This window comes from Zea mays, chromosome 6 (assembly GCF_902167145.1).
Source record: "Zea mays cultivar B73 chromosome 6, Zm-B73-REFERENCE-NAM-5.0, whole genome shotgun sequence".
NCBI lineage: Eukaryota > Viridiplantae > Streptophyta > Magnoliopsida > Poales > Poaceae > Zea > Zea mays.
In genome coordinates this window covers 148089426-148106288 of record NC_050101.1, presented here as the reverse complement: position 1 = coordinate 148106288, position 16863 = coordinate 148089426, and the positions used below count along the sequence as shown (strand labels likewise).

The 16863-nt window shown below is 44.2% G+C and overlaps 1 pseudogene; it reads right to left on the bottom strand.

Moving 5' to 3' along the window:
- Nucleotides 1-14854: 14854 nt before the first annotated feature.
- Nucleotides 14855-15986, bottom strand: LOC103639948 (B3 domain-containing protein Os07g0679700-like; annotated as a pseudogene).
- Nucleotides 15987-16863: the final 877 nt, after the last annotated feature.

Here is a 16863-nt window from a genome sequence, read left to right as displayed (position 1 = left end):
TTATATTATGTGTAGGTTATCCTTACTAGTTGGATATTTTTCTTAGTTGAGATGTTGAATGAAGTATAGTGACATGGGTTAAGCAAGTATTGTGTTGTTGTTGGGCTATCAGTGCTCTATGTAGAGTTTTTGGCATTTCTTCGATGAACTATGCCGCACAAGATGTTATTGGCTTCTTTTGGCTTTATTGCTCCATTAGTTCTATAGATTTTCTCCCTTTTGGTGGGATGCAAGGAATGTTAGATTACATGATTATCTTTTCATGATGGCAAGAATAAGGTTTAGGAAGATTAGGAGTTTTGTTCCAATAGAACTACTTGTTTCATAGTGCTTTAAGGTGAGGTGTTTGATCTTCTTATACATTCGTCGGGTGTAGATGTTTCACCATTTAATTAAAATTAATGGTTGAAGTTGGTAAGGGTTGTGCTTGGTGCATATTACCCCTTCATAAAAGAGTGTTGTCTTAAGATATTGATGTTGATGTATAGCTGCATCCAAATTTGATGGTGTGAAATTGGAGTGTTGATTTCAACTATGACATGCTTTGAGCTTCATTACATGTTGTTTCATGCTTGATGTCAGGTCGTGTAGTTTCCTTAGACAATTAGTCCAAGGTAGAAGTTCTTGTGTTAATTAAGACCAATAATGGACCCATGTTTTGAATTGTGGTGCTATATGGGGTACCTTGGGTGTTTTGCTTGGAGTGGCCGAATTCGAGGTCGAATTCTTTTTAAGGGGGGTAGAGTGTAATATCCCAAAAAAAATGTTGACCAAAAGTTAATCTCTGGTGCGTGGATGAGGTAAAGGGTTGTGGGCCATTGGATGCAAAGATAGAAGTCATCTGAGGCGTCGTTTCTTTCTCCCACAAAAACCCTAGGTGGCCACCCCTTTTTTTCCCATCACCCCCCTCTTGGCCGCCACCCCCTTTTTCTCCCGCTTGGCTGGACGCCCCCTCCCCCTATGGCAGCCATCCTCCATTGCTTCCTCCCCCAAGATCTCCCCCTACGCAGCAAGGATCGAGAAAAGGAGGGGCACGTTGAATTGAAGAGGAAGAGAGGATCAAGGAGATGTTCTTCCCCATCTCCTCTTGAAGATTTCTTGGGGAAACCCTAGGTATGGATGAGATCCTTGTTCCTCCCTATAATTATAGGCTTTTGGAGGTTGTGGATCATGGGAATTAAAGGATTAGAGGTTGGATTTGATGTGGGGTTAGGTTTTGATCTCGAATTTAGTTTTCTGCAGAATGGCAGATTCGACAGTTTCTGTTCATGCCAGTTTTCCGTGGTCTTAGTGGCCTCAAAAAAAATAAAAAGTCTATGTATGAGTCGTAGATAATTTGTAGATCTTTCCGTGGCCGCGAAGAACACCTCAATCGGACATCCGACCAGAAAGTTATTGCAGTTTTACTATAGCAGTTTTTCAGTCTCATAATTCTGTGCAGAATCTGTTCTCTTAAGATTTAGGCAATTTTATCAACAGAATTAAACTATGGGTTGGTAAAATAAGTTGTAGATAATTTTATAAGCTTTCCAAATTGTTAAAGAGTGCATTCATATGATTTGTGAAACTCCAGTTATGTTTGTTTTACTGTGGCTGTTCCTGTTTACCTGACAAAAATAAGTGGGTCTGTTCACTGGTGGGTTTCATCTAGTAAATGGCCGAATTGGCTCTTCCAACTATGGAGACTTTTGTAGAGGGATAAAAGTTCTTACTTCCAGAAGAATTTCATAATTTTTGGTTCAGCAGTTTTGGAGATATCGAATTTTAAAGTTAACCATACTGCTGTCTAAAACAGATTCAGTCAGTTATCTTGTCAGATGTTTTAGAACTTGTAGATGGCAGAATTTAATTATCTATTGAATACTGAAGTTGTAGAGTATTTTGTGTAGATACTCCTAGAGTATTTGTTTGATATCACCGCTGTTTTAATTTTAAAGATACAAAATTAACAAACAGCGTTGCTGCTGTATGGCATGTGGTTCAGGGTGGGAGTCTTTCCACTGGGTCTTGGTTTCAAGTGTAGGAGTGTTTTGTTGATTGATGGCAAATGTTTGTGAAATATTTGTACTAAGTTTTATGCCCACTAGCAGGTGACTACACTCCAGATCATGTCTAGTACATTTCTTCTTCTTTGATGAAGGCAAGTGAATGTAGCGGTGGTTGCTTCCGTTCTGACCTGTTATTTCTATCGCCTACACTCTAATATTCAGAAGTATCAGATTCTTTCATAATTGGACTCTATGGTGATGCTTTACTTGCTTGCATTATACTGATGCTCAATCATATATTGATGATGATTATGATTTGAGTATGACTCATGAGATTAATTCACACCCCTGAAGGTAAATGAAGTATTATTTGAGGTTGGTATTGTATCTGAAGGTAAATGAAGTATTATTTGAGGTTTGTGTTGTATCTGAAGGAAGTGAAGTTTATTGATAAATGTAGCATGCCATATACATTGCATGACTCATTTGCATATGAAGTTTTGTCGTGACCTATGGTCCGACCGTACCGGTACAACTTAGCATCGTACGTTGCCCGAGAAGGGGTACGATGCGGCTTCATACCCTTAGAGGTATGAAGGCAGAGGACATATGCATTGCATTCATATGCATTCATTGAAGTGATATTTGTAGATGATGTGGTTTTATACCCCCAGAGGTATGAAGATAGAGTACCTACACATTGCATTCATATGCATACATTGAAGTGATATTTGCAGGTATTGTTGACGCAGGGAAGTGTTATAGAACCTATTGTGGTTGTTCGAGGAAATGAGATGGTATTGGTTATAGTGGGACTACTGAGTTCTATATCTACAAGCATTTCTGATTTTTAATTGTGACTCTTTTAAAATGTTGATGAATTCAATTTGTGGTTTAAATATCTCGTCAGAACAATTAGCTTGCTGAGATGTTTCATCTCACTCTTGCATTACTCAATGCAGGTGCTTGTTGCTCATCAAGGGGAGTGGGAAGTAGCAGCACATCCACCTTCATTCTCATAATAATGCTGCCCAGACGCAGCCATGATTTAATTAGAAACTTCTTGTCAAAGGATGTTTGTTTTTAACTAGTCGTGCGCACTGATTAATTCAGTTCATGTTGTTATGGTTGTCTTCCCATTGCTAGCAGATTATTAATGTCTTATATGTTTTCTTATCATGATATCTATTTATACTTTGTTGCTTCCCCCATTTATGCAATTTTCAAAGGAGATGTTGTCGAAATTTTATATATGAATATTAGATGTGTAGTTTAGTAGCATTCTGGGGTGTTTGTGGATCCCGGGGTGTTACAGTAAAACACCACTCTCGAATTGAGATGGGAAATTAGAGATTTTAGATAATAGACATAATGTAATCACAAGGTAGGATAGAGAGATGAGAAAGATAAAGGAAATAACAAACAAAAGCACAACAAAGGTTAGAGTTAAAACTCGCAGGTGACAAGGAGGAGGATACGACCAAGGGAAAAATAGGTAAAAATCTACAACTCTCAGATCGAGATGGAAGAGAGGAGATTTTGAAGGGCAGGTATAAGATAAATATCAATGTAAGATATGATGATGTCGAAGGTAAAGATGATAATAATGAAAAGCATAACAAAGGATAGCGTTAAGATAAGACTCACGAAGTGGCAAAGTGGAGAAAACAATAAAGGGTAAGATAGATAAGGTCTCAATAGAAAGGTTGAAGTAAAAACCCATTACCGAAGGATGTTATGAGGGAACAATGAGATCATCAAGGATGTGCCAAATAGAACGATCATTCATGGATCGTCAAGAAACCAGGGTGGTCAAGGGCATGTGAACTGAAATGTCTTAAACAGACATTGGGGTACACTACAGGAAACGCCTAAATTTTCGTGGGCCAAAAACCCACGAAAATAAGCCTAAACCGACGAAAATAGAATATTTTCGTCGGCAGGCCGACGAAAATAGCCGCCGAAAATAAATTCGACGAAATTAGGCAACTATTTTCGTCGGTCCCGACGAAAATATTCTATTTTCGTCGGCTTTCCCAATGCCGACGAAAATAGTGAGTGGACCAACAATTTTCGTCGGCCTCTGCGGTGGCCGACGAAAATAAGTTCCCAGGCTATTTTCGTCGGCCACCACTGAGGCCGACGAAAATAGCCTGGGAACTTATTTTCGTCGGCCACCACAGAGGCCGACGAAAATTGATGTTTCCCCCCCAAAACAGAATTTTCTGCACCTATTAATAATTCACAGCAAAATAAACATTATCACAATTAACATATACACATTCACAAGCAAAATACATAATTCACAAAACACATTCACATAATTCACAAAACACATTCCATAGTCCATTCAAATAAGTCCAGTCCAGAGTCCATAAATAGTCCATAAGTCCATAAACAGTCCATAGTACACACTCACTACTCACTACTCACTCCTCACTCCGGCGGGCTGTGGGAGTTTTGGCCACTCCCTCCTCCGCCACCAGGAAGGTGGCCACTCCCTCCAGCACCATGGACGAGGAAGTCTTGGACGTTGACACCACCCTCCGATCCATGAGCATGTGACGCTGAACCCTGCAATTCATCAATCATTCAAATAAGGCTATATTTTGCTATCCCTATACCTATAAATTGTTGTGTTTGGTCAATATTTGCATAAAACTAAACATGGAACGTTACCTGTGATCCATGGTGAGGAGGAGGCTGTGCATGCATCCACGGGTACTGTTGTGCTGGCCACCCCAGTGGTGGTGGCACCCACCCCGTCGGTGGCGGTGCCATCCACGCTTGAAATGGCTGAGAGCCCGCCGGTGGCTGGGAGACCGGTGGCACCCATCCCGGGACTTGCTGCGATCCTTGGGGTGGTGGAGGCGTCCAAGTGCCTGGAGGTGCCTGCGTCCACCCAACACCGGTCCACTGTGGCTGCGACGCTGGAGCTTGTCCTGGCCACTGTCCCCATCCTTGAGCCTGCGAGCCATTTTTGATAATAAAGAAAGAGTTGCTATGGAATTGAAGTGTTCAGATAGTGTTACCTGCGGAGGGCGAAAAGCGGGCAAGTTCATATCAGGGCCGAGTCGAGTAGTCATTTCCTGCAAATGGATGCAACGTTAGAATCGCAACATTATACTTTGAATTCAAAGACGACACGTGATGAGATAGACGAATTACCTGAAAATAAGAAGCCATATATTGCGTCAGCTGCCCAACCTGCTCCTGCGCTGCTCGAGCCTGCTCCTGTGCTGCTCGAGCCTGCTCCTGTGCTGCCCGAGTCTCCTCCTCCAGCTGAGCCTCTCGAGCAGACCTGGAGGAGCGAGAACTCCCTCCCGAAGACGATGTCTTCCCTTGACCTATAGTCCTGTTGTACTCCACAACGCCGGTGCCAAAGGCAAACCTGCATGATACACATAGTTGAGCAATTAAGTGGACACATTCTTGTTAATGAAATCGTCGAATCAAACACAAACACCTCACCTGCCATGCTTTCTACCCCCACCACTATGGTACAACGCCGAGGCATCTAAGTCTGAATGCATCCAGTCGAAGTCAGGCCCATGGCGTTGAGTCATTTCCTCCCCATATGCATTCTGCAAAGAAAGTTGGAGTTAGACACAAAACATGCAATTTAATTCGTAAATACAAACTTGTTTACCATTTTCTCCCTTGCCGCCTCGCTGCATAGCACATCAGGGTTCGCCGGATCAGGGCCACGGTGACCACGGACGTAAACCTCCATAAAACTTGGAGCAACTCCACTTTCAGCTTCCTGCATGAAAAAGAAGAGTTAAACCATATAATTTTAATAGATGTAACATACAAGTTTGATTTATATACTTACCATGCGGCGTGCGGTACCAAGGTGTCCATCGGCGCCGTACCTGTGCCCCGGTCCTTCAATGCCACGGTTGGCACGGTGCTTGTTGGACTCTACAATCCACTCAGGCGACGCCCATCTCTTAGCCAACCACCTCCAGGCTTCCATGTCCTTGGACAGCCAATCCACAACGCTCTCCAGGTACTGCTCCTCTGTGAGGTAGATCTCATTGGCCCCTAATGCTTTGCTCATTTTCTGACCCTTTATCTTCTTGTAGTAGTAGTTGACGGCCGCGATGCGAGCATTGTACATGGCATCCTTGATTATCTTATCAGCGCACTTCCGAAAGTGCCTCTTTACACGTGTCCACTGAGCCTGATCCTCCTCGATGTCATCCGGCAATTGGAACCTCCCCTACATATCAATGGAGAAGTTAAGTTAAAGTAAGATGAGGTGAAGCAATAATTCAATGAATTGCTTATATACGAAAGTAAACTCACCCAGAACTCGTCCCACACAGCCACCTGACAAGTCCTTCGTTTTTTTTTCCGAACTTCCCCCTCCGCTACTGCTTTCCCCTGACTCCCCTGGCTCGACATAGTCCTTTAGACCCCAGTCAGCCCACTGCATAGCCGCGAACCTCTCGCCATTGAGCTCCACCATGCCAGGGTAGTAGAAGCGACAGAGGCTACCCAACACCGCGTTCACCTTGGGACGTCTGCCTGTACCGTCCCAAGTCAAGTCTTCCCATGACCTACAAAAATTAATAAAACAAGTAAACTAGTGCAATCACGTTCACATTAAAAAATTAACAAAACAGAAATAAGCCCCACCATTCTCCATGCGGCCGGATGAGCCTCCTCTCGGCAGGTCTCGGACCAAGCGCATTGCTCTTCTTATACCTAAGTATACAAGTAAATTCAATATGATGAAATGATTAGAAACTAATATCAATTAAAGTAATATGCATAATAATACCTGAAAGACGTAGAACCATCTGACGCGTCGCCCGCGCTGCCTGCCCCCATTGGGTCAACCTCCTCATCCTGCTCACCCTCGTCATCCTGGTCACCCTCCTCACCCTGCACATGAGCATCCTGCTGAGGAGTCTCCTGCTCACCCTCCTCACCCTGCACTTCGTCGAGACAGTCGAGAAGTTGTTGCTGCCTCTGTCGGCTCTGTGAGGTGCCCTGAAAAAGCCCACTGCCCGAGCTGTCCTCGCTGGCCGCGCTGCCCCCACTCCTCCTCGATCTCCTATGCTTGAACATGTTCAACTGTAGATAAATTAATGTCAAACCACAGTATATGAAAATAATATGAAAATTAATAATGTGGAAATTGGAATACATAGCTTAATTGATTAACTAAAAGAAACATACTAATCAAAAGTCATCCGCATCCGATGATGCTTCTTCGGCTCGTTGTTTATTCATACGCTCTTGATTTCGTTGGATCCTTACTGATCTTCTAACGACGACAGGTCGTTTGCGCTTTGACCTAGGTTCTTCAATTAAGTCGCTTGAATTGCAACAGAGATTTTCAAGTCCTTCTCCATTGGTCACATGGAATCGGTGAGCTATGTCTTGATTCGACGCCGCTTCTGGTTGAAAAACAGCATCATCGTTGTCCCTGATTGTACTCACGTAGTCAGCACTCTCTGGAGCGACGACTTGTGGGTTGACTTTGATTGCAACCCACCAAGCCCTAAGGCTTGGGTGAGGATATGGCAGGTAGTACACCTGTTTTGCCTGATTTGCAAGGACAACATCGCTCATACTGCTCGGAATCCTAGAGCTATGCTTCACCTCGACATTACCATACTTGTCGACACGAGTCCCACTATGAGCATCAAACCAGTCGCACTCGAAAAACACGACTTTAAGTTCTTTGGGGCCATCGAAAATCAACTCTACAATGTTTTGAAGAACACCGTAATAGTCCACTACTTTGTCATCGTCAACATATGAACTTGCCAACACACCACTATTGGTGGTGGCTGCCAATGGTCGACTCTTCTCCAATTTCGCGGTTCGGAAGCGATATCCATTTACATCATAGCGAGTATAGTTTCGGACGGACACAGAGGTATGTGCCATTTGCTGCAAGTCCGGGTGCACAGAGTTTTTGGAAACCTATACAAGTAATTAGTATATGCATTATATCTTCCAAGTCCAAAATTCAAAGATTAAGTATGGACAATGAGAGAACGACAATTACTAACATAATTACGAAACCACTGCACGAAGTTTGGTCCACCTTTCAACCCATCACGTCGAAGATTTTCTAATTGGATGGCCGTAGGTTTACTAGTAGATTTCCAACATTCTTCATCAAACATGCTGGACATATTACAAACATGGAGATTACACACTATAGAAATTATGAGATGAGAAAATGGACGTAACTATGAGGAAAACTTACTCGAACGCCTCCTGTGTGCTGTCAATATTGCTATACATATATAGCATTAGCGTGTTCAAATCTGATGCTTCAATGTGACGTACACTCCCTTTTCCAACTGCTTTACCCGGATTCGCAAAAATTTGAAGGGTGCTTTGGGGTGATTCATTATCGACATGAAGTCGCACTGAAGGCGCAAACACATTGTTGGCTCGAGCGAAATACCTGGTTGAGAATTGAGATATCTCCTTAAGGGCAAAAGCCTCCGCAATACACCCTTCGACTCTAGCCTTGTTCCGAACAGACGCCCTGAGCTTTTTCAACGCCCTTTCTATAGGATACATCCACCTGAATTGCACTGGTCCGCCTACCAAAGCTTCCCAAGGCAAATGCACAATTAGATGTTGCATCACATTGAAGAATCCTAGCGGGAAAACCTTTTCAAATTTACAAATAAGAATTGGAATTTCTTTCTCAAATTTCTGCATCAACCTCTTCGATACCGTCTTTGCGCATACTTCCCTATAGAAGTAACTCAACTCTGCAAATATGCTCCAAAGCTCATCCTTAAAATAGCCTCGAAACATCACGGGCATCAGCCTCTCCATAATAATATGGTAGTCATGGCTTTTCAAACCGATCAATTTACCGGTCTTCAGATTGACTGCCCGTTTCAGATTTGCCGCATACCGATCTGGAAATTTCAGATTCTTCAACCACTTAAATATTTCTTTCCTTTCATCCGGCTTGAGGCAGTAATCAGCTCGCGGCCTACTTTCATGCCCTTTATCGCTTACTTTCAACTCGAGCATCGACCTCTTACAAATTTCAGCCATGTCTTTTCTTGCCTTCATATTATCTTTCGTTTTATCAGTCACATCGAAACATGTGCTTATGATGCTTTCAGCAACGTTACGCTCTTGGTGCATCAAGTCTATGTTGTGCGGCATGATCAAGGCTTTTGCATACGGAAGCTCCCATATTGATGAAATATGGGTCCAGTTATGGTCCTCCCCGTAGCCTTGGAACCTATCATTTTCTCCTTGCTTCAGACAAGCATGCCATGCCATTATCTGCGGTGCAGTTTGCCTCTTTGGTGGCCCATTTCTGATTTTGGCTCCACCTCTGAATGCAGTAAGCGAATTCCTAAAATCATGCTTGAATGGAGTCCAACGTCGATGAGCATCAAAGAATGACACTTTCCCACCATGCTTCAATCTGAATGCATCCGTATCATTCATACATATGGGACAGCACAACCGACCATGGACACACCATCCAGACCAATCTCCATACGCCAGCAGATCATGCACTGACCACAAATAAGCAGCGCGCATGGTAAACTCCTTTTCAGTATGGCTGTCATAAGCCTTCACACCTCTCCACAATTGTTTCAGCTCTTCGATTAAAGGGCGAACAAACATATTCAGCTTTGGCCCTGGATGCTCGGGGCCTGGGATGACTAGTGCAAGGAACATGAACTCTTCTTTATTGACCAACTCAGGAGGAAGATTATATGGCACAATGAAGACAGGCCAACATGAGTAAGGGCTTGCACTGGTATTGAAAGGTGTGAATCCATCCGTCGATAGACCAAGCCGTACACTCCTAGGGTCATTTGCAAATTCGGGATCAAACTCGTCAAATGCCTTCCACGCATCACCGTCCGACGGATGGACCATTATGTCTGGATCAGTGACGAGACGTACACCATTCTTTGGCCACGTCATATGCAGAGCTATTTCCTTGTTGAGGAACAGCCTTGAAAGCCGAGGAATGATGGGCAACCGACGAAGTTGCTTAGCTGCAACCTTCGTAACTACCAATTCACCCTCATCATTTGTCACCTCGACATATCTAGAAGCTTCACAATGCTTACAACGGTCCAGCTTGTCATCCTCCTCAAAGAATAGCATGCAACTGTTGGGACACACGTCGATCTTCTCATATGTCATCCCAAGACCAGCCAACATCTTCTTTGCGAAGTACATATTCTTTGGCAACTTATGATTCTCCGGGAGAACCTCGCCCATAAGTTGGACGATGTCGTTGTAAGCACTGTTTGAAATGTTGTGCTTCGACTTTATCGCCATTAGTCTTGTGAGAGTCCCAAGAACTGACATCTGAGTGTGCTCGTGCAGTCTCTCTTCTCCCGCGGCGAGTAGCCGGAAGAATTCTTGAGCATCGCGTGGAAGCTGCCCCGGCTCCTCAGCGTTCATTTCAACCTCCCTACCAAGATCATGCAACATATCGTCCATCCTATCATGATCGTCATCAAGCTCCACCTCCGCGTCAACGTGTCTAATAGACTCTCCATGCCGGTACCATACAAGGTAGTTCGACATAAACCCACTTTTGCAAAGGTGTTTCTCCATTTCTTCCTTCTTCTGAGGCCACTTGTTCTCGCAGCGATTGCAAGGACACTTCACTAGACGACCAGTTGCATCTTTGAAAGCGTGCTCAAGAAAAGCCTTTGTTACACCCATCCATTCATTCGAATGTGCCCCATCCTTTCTCCACCTGTCATACATCACCCTCCGATCACCGTCCATTTTAAAGGCTAAACAAAAGTCAAAGAACATCAACGATCGTCCATGGCTTAATTAGGTGAACTCCCTATTAGGTAAAGGCCCTAAACCCACCCAAGAGTGTAGGCTGATGCTTGTGATTTATGACGTGTAGCCTACGATTGTCGCTAAATTTCGGCAGCATAACCCCGCTGCTCTCCAAGCACACGCCTGAACATGGTGTGTTGGAGAACAACTGGGTTACACAACCGAAATTCCGCGTCAATCGTAAGGCACATGTCACAAATCACAAGCATCGGCTTACACTCTCAGGCTGTCCAAAATACGTGGACAATTCCGGAACGGCGAACCTCACAAGCCAATGTGACGTTCGCCGTTCCCGAACGGGTGACGCATACGGTTCGCTACGGTTAACGATTAAAACTGAGAATAATGTATACCTGAGAAATTACGAAAACAATGTATACCTGAGAATAATGTACGAGTCTAGCTAACGGTGGAGAAGGTCAAGTCGGAAGAACACCTATGTACAAAAAATATTATTGTCAGTAAAAAATTCGGCAGCACCTCCCCTATAAACTGATGTTTCTAAAACCTGCAAATAAACGACAACACGATGGTTGCCAACACAGAAAACTACACGATAGCTACATAATAAACAATATGCTGACCAGTATATGCTAAACAATATACTCACTAACTATATACTCACTAACTTTCCTACAAGTATATGCTAACTATATACTCACTAACTATATACTCACTTTACCATGTGCTAAGTAACTAAAAAAATTTAAAATTTTACCTGTCGGACTAGGAGGCGAGGCGGAGCTCGGTGCGGTGGAGAGAGCCGGTGCCCGAGGCTCTCGGGCCGAGGGCGGTGGTGGGGGCGAGGCTGCCGCGCAGTGGGTGCCCCTTCGAGAGGCGAGGGCGCGAGGCGAGGGCGGCGCGGCGGGCGCGAGGCGAGGGCGGCGCGGCGGGCGAGCGGCGAGGGCGCGAGGCGAGGGCGCGAGGCGAGGGCGCGAGGCGAGGGCGGCGCGGCGGGCGAGCGGCGAGGGCGCGAGGCGAGGGCGGCGCGGCGGGCGAGCGGCGAGGGCGCGAGGCGAGGGCGGCGCGGCGGGCGCGCAGCGGCTCGGCGGGCGCGAGCCGGCGACGCAGCGGCTCGGCGGGCGCGCGGCGGCGGCGCGGCGGGCGCGCGGCGGCGACGGCGGGCGCGCAGCGGCGACGGCGGGCGCGCAGCGGGTGAGGGCGCGCAGCGGGTGAGGGCGACGGCGGGCGCGCAACGGGCAGCGGGTGAGGGCTACGACGGCGGCGCGGCGACGGAGGTCGGGCGGGCGGCGGCGCGAAGAGTGAATGCCGAGCGAGAGAGAGAAACTGCGCGGTGAGGCCGATTAACGGACCATTATTTTCGTCGGCCTCAGTGAGGCCGACGAAAATAATGGTCAGTTAATGCCGTATTTTCGTCGGCCGGGAGAAGACCGACGAAAATACATGACTTATGTTCGTCGGCCTGACGTGGACCGACGAAAATAAACCTCATTTTCGTCGGTCTCGGGGCCCACGAAAATGTCGTTCCTATTTTCGTCGGCAGGCCGACGAAAATAGGTATGGGCCCACGAAAATAAGGTGTATTTTCGTCGGTTCCGTAGGCCGACGAAAATAACTATTTATTTTCGTGGGCCGACCGACGAAAATATATAGGCCCACGAAAATTTAGGCGTTTCCTGTAGTGGTATGAATATAAGCATACATAAAAATATGAGAGTATGCAAGTTTCCAAGGACACAGGCATGCCAAGACAAGGGAACTAAAAAGGCCAAAGGATAACGACTTAACGACGGAGTAGGAAAGGGTCTCAGAAGACAAGAAGTTAATGGACATATAAACTGGAGTGTTTAAGTAGGCATGAGAAATTCAGATGTGGGTATTTAAAACCAGAGTATTGAAGAATCTAGGGGTACGAGCATGCCAATACCAAGAGACAACAAATTGCCGAAAGATAGCGACTTAACAACAGAATAAGAAATGATCTCAGAAGACAAGGTCATAGACACATAAACTGAACTGTTTAAATAGGCAATAGAGGTACAAGGGTAAGTACTTTAGATTAAGGGATAAGGGTATTAAAAATGCAAGGATACGAGCATGTCAATAACAAAATGAATAGAGATGGTCAAATGGTAGCAATTTAATAATGGACGAGGAAAGAGTCCCAAAAGACTAAAGGCTATGGTCAGGGGGCATCTACAAAGATGTCGCAAGCACAAGAGTGAGACCAGATCTAATAGATTGAGAGAAGTATAGACCATACTAGAATAAAATACTTTTTGGCAAGGGGGCATATAGGAGCACAACATAGAATTAGTCGAGGTGACTAATATTTTGAAGCAGAATCAAGGATGAGGTGAAGTATAATAAAAAAGTCCTTAAAGTGGCCAATGACACTCTAGGTCAGCGGTCCTACAGTCAGCACGACTTTGATACCACTTATGTCACACCCGGTTTTGAAGGTAAACCGAATGCGAACCATGTACGTGCCAGGATCAGTAATTCACGTACACAGCGATTACATAAATGACTCATCATAGCACAATGCTTCGAATTACAATAAAGAGTAAGTAATAATATTACAGACTCGAGCCATTTACATAATATAAATCAAAGTACACAGAATCGAAACGTAGCCAACGTAAACAACCCACCACATGCAGCTGACTGGGGGAGGTCGCTAGCCTAATCCTCGAACTCATCGATGTCCTGGAACTCCTGGAGATCCACCTCGACGTCTTCTTCTCTTTCTTTACCTGAGCATAGATTGCATCAAAGGCAACCTGGTGTTTTGTGAAAGCAAGGGTGAGTACACATCAACGTACTCAGCAAATGTCCCGTTTGGCTGAAGTGGACTAGCTTTATGTGGGGTTAAGGTAAAGCAGTTGCTTTTAGTTGGTCATGTAATTATTACTAGTAGAGAGCCAGGTTTTAGCATTAACCCAAGTTGTTAACCCAAAAGTACCCTTTCCAAACGGAAATAATACCACTTACTATTACCATAGTCATAAACATCATCCTTGTCACCACATGTAAACAAATCATCTCTGATCAATGTGTCTCTAATCAATGGAGCTACCTTGGCCGCTCATAACCGCGAGCATGGCTGATATATCAGTTTCATAACACTCTGCAGAGGTTGTGCACTTTACCCACAAGTCGTGATTCCCTCTCTAGCCTGGGCTTGCAAGACCCTTATTCACTACCAAGGTGAATGGCCAGGGATTCACTACGAAGCCTTTACAAAGATTCCCTAAGGCTGTAGCCGCCCGTTAGGTTTCCTAAATGCACCGCACTCCTCCCCAAGGGGCAAACCAACCTTGGCAGAGCGAGCCGCATACACCGAGCCCCATTAACGGCACGACGGCGAAGCGAACTACACCCCAGTTCCTCTAATTAGTCAGCTAAGGGCATCCCATTCCACCCTCATGGTTGCACTGTTTTCCCGGGCGGTCATCCAACGAACAGGTCCTTACGGAGAGGCACTCGAGAAACCGCTCAAGCCCCCTAAAGTATCACCAGTCCAACATCATAATCATAATGACAACATCGTATCGTAAGTGTTCACATCATGTTCATTGATTAAAGTAAAGCAACAGCATGAATCTAACCATAGTAACCCAATAGGTAATCAAGGACAAGATAAATAGAAAGCTAGTCAATCCTTAGGTTGTTCATAGTATGCGGGACAATGAATTATAAAGTACTAGGTGAGTGCCCGTGCGTTGCAACGGAGACATAATATCATGGTAACTTATGTATATCTAGATAGTGTTAGGTAATACTTGAAAACAAACGATATCTAAACTACCAAATATACTCTAACAGTATACATGATGTACAGGATGACGATCCCCTTCATATATGGTTTCTCATACATGGATGGTATATATGTAGACTCTGATCCAGGATAATAACATGTTTATTTTTGTAAAATCCGGACAGGAGGAAAGTCAAATGCTTTTGATGTTCCTTCCAAACAACTTTTGGAAGATAAATCAGGCAATCAGCAATATACAATAAAAAAACATGCTTAAATTATGAAAAGGAAACCAAACAGATGTTAAAGTTACCTCGACACAAGCTTTTGGAAGAACAAGGCGCCCTATGCGGCCTACATCTCTCGCACTCAGGACCTTCTCGAACAATGGAACGATTGTGGAATTTGAACTTGCAAAATATAGTCAAGGAAGATAAAAGAAAAAATATATCTGTTACACAAGAAATTTATGCACCATATTATACGGGTTTAAGCCTAATGAGCTATTCTAGAGCCTTGATGTATAAGTTACTAAATGTCTGAGATCAGTGTCACCGTGAAGTTGACAATTTCAAATGTCTGGAGACCTTATCAAGGATACTCTCCAGATATTTGTTGCAGCTCTTGGTCTGTTATTCTTGGCCAATACCGAGGAAGTAATTGATTGCGGCCCCTTCCTTCAGCAGGTGGTCTAGCAACACGAAGATGCGGAAACATGTCTCTAGTTGGATCAAAAGCTGCACCCTCACCAACCCTTGGTGGTCTGGTCAGGAAATGTCGAGCCCTTTGTGGGGGGACAGTGCAGTGGCAAGATCTCTTCCTTCAACAATGGCTGTCGTTGGCGATAGCATAGATCTTTCCGCTGTTGAAGTAGCCTCCATCCTGTTTCCATTGTTTGTAATACCTAGGTTCATGCTCAGACATGCCTCTGGAAATGATTCACTTGTTGTGCTATCTGTAATTGGATCCTTATTGTCATCTCTTCGAGTACACTGAGGTGACTCTAATGCACTTTGAGACCTAGTTAGTAAAGGTCTTCCCATGTCCCCAATATTAAGGGTTGGTTGTTCCCATTTAATCTGCCTTGGACCATTCTCTATCTCTTTTTGTCTCAAGATGTTACTGCTCTGTCCAGCCTCTATGTCGCTTACCATGAACAAGTGATTACTCTTATTTACAATAGCAATATCATCATTTCTGGAATCCAACATAAGAGAGGGTGGTTGTCCAAATTTTCTACTTGACAATAACTCGTCGCTTTTACCAAAAAACAGCAGATTGTTTGGACATGGAAAAAGCTTTGGAACCACTTGGCCAGAAGCCTGTAAAAAATATAAAATCAGAATATTTGAAAAGTAAAGGTGAATAATGTGACAAAAAAGGGACTTACAGACTGAGCTGCTGAATTTTTCATACAAGTGACACATTGAATTCCTCCACTGTCAAGTAGATCATAGGAGTTCTTTGAAACAACACATCCACAATGGAGGCACTGAAACAGTAGAGTTTCATAAGAATACTGTGGCATCACAAGAATTTGCAGAATTGATTCCTCTGCAGTCGACCGCATGAGTGACAAAGTCACCGCGGACTCAGACTACACTCAACTGCAGAGGATCTCATCGCAGAATTTGCAGGCTTGGGTCGCCACCTCACCTTGCCACAAAATGAGCAGTCTCTCCATCCTGATTTCTTTTGGTGAAATATATCACAAAACACAAACTGTTCATATGCCAACCTAGGTGCACCAGAAACCACACAATATAAATTACGGGCCAATCTACGTAATCATCATATACAAAAATTATCCATACCCTTTTTTCATGAAAAATACATCTATTTCCCATCTTTTGGCAACAACTACCTCTCACTTTTGAGATATGTGCAATGCTGGCAATGACTTCTTGCCTTCTCGGAGACTTAAACATCGCATGACTGCAACCCAACACCTGACCTAACATGCAAATCACCTACCTTATAATGTTTATTGATTAGGCAATATTATGCACTACATTATAATTCTTGTTCATGAGTACATATGGACTTTTATTTGGAGTCAAATAGAGTATAGAAGTACATGCCAAATGAAACATCCAACGGCAAAAGAGTACAGCCACTTTGTCAAATTTGGCAGTTCAAATTCATCGTCTCTCCGATCTCCAGACCTTACAAGCCAAAGGGAAGCCTGGCTAAGCACTCAAACTATGCAAATGCATCATGTCCATAGCTGTCTGTTTAATTTAAGTTGTTCCTAAATAAAATGCATATATAATAAATTTACTGGATTCAATTAATAGTTCACGGTGGCTAAATATCTAAAAAATGATT